Source organism: Lynx canadensis, chromosome B4 (genome assembly GCF_007474595.2).
Source record: "Lynx canadensis isolate LIC74 chromosome B4, mLynCan4.pri.v2, whole genome shotgun sequence".
NCBI classification, from domain to species: Eukaryota; Metazoa; Chordata; class Mammalia; order Carnivora; family Felidae; genus Lynx; species Lynx canadensis.
In genome coordinates this window covers 120,304,897-120,310,415 of record NC_044309.1, presented here as the reverse complement: position 1 = coordinate 120,310,415, position 5,519 = coordinate 120,304,897, and positions in this window count along the sequence as shown.

Sequence of the window (5,519 nt, the reverse complement as noted above, 5' to 3'; positions counted from 1 at the left end):
TAGAAATTCCCAACTACAGATGGATGTAATTTATCAGTAAATATGCTAATAAAATAATTTCCAGTCATTGGCCCTTTCCCTTTCTTTTGTTAATGTTTATTTATTTCTGAGACAGAGAGAGACAGAGCATGAGTGGGGGAGAGACACAGAATCAGAAGCAGCCTCCACGCTCTGACGTGGGGCTCAAACTCAAACCATGAGATCATGACCTGAGCCAACCGACTGAGCCACCCAGGCGTCCCTGCCCTTTCCCTTTCTTAAGCAGTTTGTTAAACATTTTATATGTATTGTTTATAATCTAACAATAGGCCTCTAAAGTAAGAGGTAAAACTCCCATTTTATAGTAGGGGAAATTGAGACTTAGAAGGATAAATAAATAAATAAATAAGACACAGTAGGGAAGGAAAGCTGTTATTTTGATATTCTTATAGGGATTGCATTGAATGTGTAGATTGCTTTGGGTAGCGTAGACATTTTAACAATATTTGTTCTTCCAATCCATAAGCATGGGATGTTTTTCCATTTCTTTGTGTCTTCAATATCTTTCATAAACTTTCTAAGGTTTTCAGCATACAGATCTTTTATCTCTTTGGTTAGGTTTATTCCCACGTATTTTCTGGGGTTTGGTGCAATTGTAAATGGGATCATTTCCTTGATTTCTCTTTCTGCTACTTCATTATTGGTGTATAGAAATGCAACCAATTTCTGTACATTGATTTTATATCCCATGACTTTGCTAAATTTATATATCACTTCTAGCAGGTTTTTTTTGGTGGAGTCTTTAGGTTTTTCTACATAGTATGTCATGTCATCTGGGAAGAGTGAAAGTTGGACTTCTTCCTTGCCAGTTTGGGTGACTTTTATTTCTTTTGTTGTATGATTGCTGAAACTAATAAGATTTCCAGTACTATGTTCAATAGCAATGTTGATAATGGATATCCCTATCCTGTTGGTGACTTTAAAGGAAAAGCTCTCAGTTTTTCCCCATTGAGGATGGTGATCACTGTGGGTCTTTTATATGTGGCCTGTATGATGGCAAGGTATGTTTCTTCTATCCCTACTTTCTTGAGGGTTTTTATCAAGAAGGGATGCTATAAAGGGGCGCCCGGGTGGATCAGTTGGTTAAGCATCCAACTCTTGGTTTCGGTTCAGGTCATGATCTCACAGTTTATGAGTTAGAGCTCAGCATCGGGTTCCACACTGACAGCGTGGAGACTGCTTGGAATTCTCTGCCCCTCCCTAGCTCTTTCTCCCAACACACACACACACACACACACACACACACACACACACACACACATATACACATATATACATACATACATACTGTAGGGGCTCCTGGTGGCTCAGTCGGTTAAGCATCAGACTCAGGTTATGATCTCACTGCTCATGAGTTTGAGCCCCACGTGGTCTCTGTGCTGACAGCTCAGAGCCTGGAGCCTGCTTTGAATTCTGTGTCTCCCTCTCTCTCTGCCCCTCCCCCCGCTCATGCTCTGTCTCTCTGTGTCTCTCAAAAATAAATAAATATTAAAAAAAAAAGGATGCTGTATTTTGTCATGTTTTTTCTACATCTATTGAGAGGATCATATGGTTCTTACTCTTTCTTTTATTAATGTGGTATATCACGTTGATTGATTTGCATATATTGAAGCACCCCTGCAGCCAAGGAATAAATCCCATTTGATCGTGGTGAATGATTCTTTTAATGTACTGTTGGATTCGATTTGTTAATATATTGTTGAGAATTTTTGCATCCATGTTCATCAGAGATAATGGTTTGCAATTCTCCTTTTAAAGGGGGTCTTTGTCTGGTTTTGGAATCAAGGTAATGCTATCTCACTGAATGAGTTTGGAACTTTTCCTTCCTATTTTTATTTTTTAGAAAAGCTTCAAAACAACAGGTATTAGCTATTCTTTAAATGTTTAGTATAATTCCCCTGGGAAGCCATCCAGTTCTGAACTCTTGTTTGTTGGGAAATTTTTTTATTACTGATTCAATTTCTTTACTAGTTATGGGTCCATTCAAATTTTCTATTTCTGTTTCAGTTTTGGTAGTTTTTATGTTTCTAGGAATGTATTCATTTCTTCCAGATGGCCCAATTTGTTGGTATATAATTGCTCATAATATTCTCTCATAATTGTTTGCATTTCTGCATTGTTTATTGTGATCTCTCCTCTTTCATTCATTTTATTTATTTGGGTCCTTTCTCTTTTCTTTTTGATACGTCTGGCTAAGGGTTTATCTATTTTTTTAATTCTTTCATAGAACCAGCTCCTAGTTTCGTTGATCTGTTCTACTGTTGTTTTTTTTTCAATAACATTTATTTCAGCTCTAATCTTTATTATTTCCCTTCTTCTGCTGGCTTTATGCTTTATTTGCTGTTCTTTTTCCAGCTCCTTTAGGTGTAAGGTTAGGTTGTGTATTTGAGACTTTTCTTGCTTCTTGAGTAAGGCCTATATTATTATATACTTCCCATAACTGCCTGTGCTGCATCCCAAAGGTTTTGCACTATCATGTTCTCATTTTCATTTGCGTTCATGTATTTTTTATTTCTTCTTTAATTTCCTGGTTAACCCATTCATTCTTTAATAGGATGCTTTTTAAACTCCATGTATCTGTGGTCTTTCCAAATTTTTTCTTGTGGTTGACTTCAAGTTTCATAGTGTTGTGGTCTGAAAATATGCATAATATGATCTCAATCCTTTTGTACTGGTTGAGGCCTGATTTGTGACCCAGTATGTAATCTATCCTGGAGAATGTTCCATGTGCACTCAAAAAGAATATGTATTCTTCTCCTTAATGATGAAATGCTCTGAATATATCGGTTAAGCCCATCTGGTCCAGTATGTCATTCAAAGCCATTGTTTCCTTGTTGATCTTCTGCTTTGATGATATATCTATTGCCATAAGTGGGGTGTTAAAGTCCCCACTATTGTTGTTTTTTTTTAATTGTTTTTAACATTTATTTTTTGAGACAGAGAGAGACAGAGCATGAATGGGGGGGAGGGTCAGAGAGAGAGGGAGACACAGAATCAGAAGCAGGCTCCAGGCTCTGAGCTGTCAGCACAGAACCGGATGCAGGGCTCGAACTCGTGAACCACGAGATCATGACCTGAGCTGAAGTCGGACACTTAACCGACTGAGCCACCCAGGCGCCCCAAAGTCCCCACTATTGTATTATTACACTATTATCAATGAGTTTCTTTATGTTTGCTATTAATTGATTTATATCTTTGGGTGTTCAAGTTGGGGGCATAAATATTTATAATTGTTAGATCTTGTTGGATAGACCCCCCTTTATTATTATATAGTGCCCTTCTTCATCTCTTGTTACAATCTTTGGTTTAAAATATAGGTTTTCTGATTCAAGTATGGGTATTCCAGCTTTCTTTTGATGTCCATTAGCATGATAAATGCTTTGCCATTCCATTTCAATCTAGAGGTGTCTTGTATGCATCATATTGATGGGTCTTCTTTTTTTAATCCATTCTGATACTGTATGTCTTTTGATTGGAGCATTTGGCCCATTTACATTCAGAGTAATCACTGATAAATATGAATTTAGTGCCACTGTATTACCTGTAAAGTCACTATTCCTGTAGATTGTCTCTGTACCTTTCTAGTCTTATTTGCTTTGGTCTCTTTCCAGCTCAAAGGTTCCCCTTTAATATTTCTCACAGAGCTTGTTTAGTGTTTATGAACTCCTTCAGTTTTTACTTGTCTTAGAAACTCTTTATGTCTCTTATTCTAATGGTAGCCTCGTTGGATAAGTATTCTTAGCTGTATATTTTTCCCATTTAGCATGTTGAATATATCATGTCACTCCCTCTGGCCTACCAAGTTTCTGTGGACAAGTCTGCTACTAACCTCATGTGTCTACCCTTGTAGGTTAAGGAACTTTTGTCCCTGGCTGCTTTCAGAATTCTCTCTTTAACTTTATATTTTGCAAGGTTCACTATGATATGTCTTGATGTTGACCTGTTTTTGTTTATTTTGAAGGGAGTTCTGTGTGCCTCTTGGATTGAATGCCTGTTTCCATCCCCAGATCAGGGAAGTTCTCTGCTATAATTTGTTCGAATAAACCTTCTGTTCCTTTTCCCCACTCTTCTTCTTCCAGAACTCCTATGATATGGATAATATTGTGCTTTCTGGAATTGCTGAGTTCCCTAAGTGTGTATTTGTGATCTAATAGTTTTCTTTCCCTCTTCTTTTCAGCTTTATTATTTTCTATAATTTTATCTTCTCTATCACATAGTCATTCCTCTGATTCTTCCTTCCTAGTTGTGATTACATTCAGTCTGTTTTGTATGTCAGTTATAGCATTTTTTATTTTGGCCCGACTAGTTTTTAGGTCTTTTATCTTTGCAGCAAGGGTTTCTCTGGTGTCTTCTATGCTTCTTTCAAGCCCAGTTAGTATTCTTATGATTACTGTTCTAAGTTCTTGTTCCGATATATTACATATATATGTTTTGAGTAAATCCCTGGTTGTGATTTCTTCTTGATCTTTCTTTTGGGGAGAATTCCTCCATCTTGTCATTTCGTCTAGGTTTCTGTCTTTTGTGTGCTTTGAAAGCTTGTTATGTTTCCTGCTCCTGAGAGTAATGCTATATTAAGAAGGGGTCATACACTGTCCATGGCCTGTTGCTTCAGGAAGTGTTACTGGTATATGCTGTGTGCATTTTGCTGTTGTGTTTTGGTTGCTCTTTCCCACAGGTCGGTCCTCTGCAGAGTTCCTCTTTGCTTGCAATGGGGACTGTTTAGACCTTTAACTAGGTGTGTTTTGATTTTTCCTTAAAATAAGCCTGATTTTTGCAATCCCTATCAAAATAACACCAGCATTCTTCACAGAGCTAGAACAAACAATCCTAAAATTTGTATGGAACCAGAAAAGACCCCAAATAGCCGAAGCAATCTTGAAAAAGAAAACCAAAGCAGGAGGCATCACAATCCCAGACTTCAAGCTGTATTACAAAGCTGTAATCATCAAGATAGTATGGTACTGGCATAAAAACAGACACTCAGATTAATGGAACAGAATGGAGAACCCAGAAATGGATCCACAAGCATATGGCCAACTAATCTCTGACAAAGCAGGAAAGAATATCCAATGGAATAAAGACAGTCTCTTCAGCAAATGGTGCTGGGAAAACTGGATAGCAGCATGCAGAAAAATGAACCTGGATCACTTTCTTACACCATACACAAAATAAGCTCAAAATGAATGAAAGACCTAAATGTAAGACAGGAAGCCATCAAAATCCTTGAGGAGAGGGGCGCCTGGGTGGCTCAGTCGGTTGAGCATCTGACTTCAGCTCAGGTCATGATCAGGTCCGTGAGTTCGAGCCCCGTGTCGGGCTCTGTGCTGACAGCTCAGAGCCTGGAGCCTGCTTCAGATTCTGTGTCTCCCTCTCTCTCTGCCCCTCCCCTGCTCATGCTCTGTCTCTCTCTCTCTCAAAAATAAATAAAAACATTAAAAAATAAATTTAAAAAATTCTTGAGGAGAAAGCAGGCAAAAACC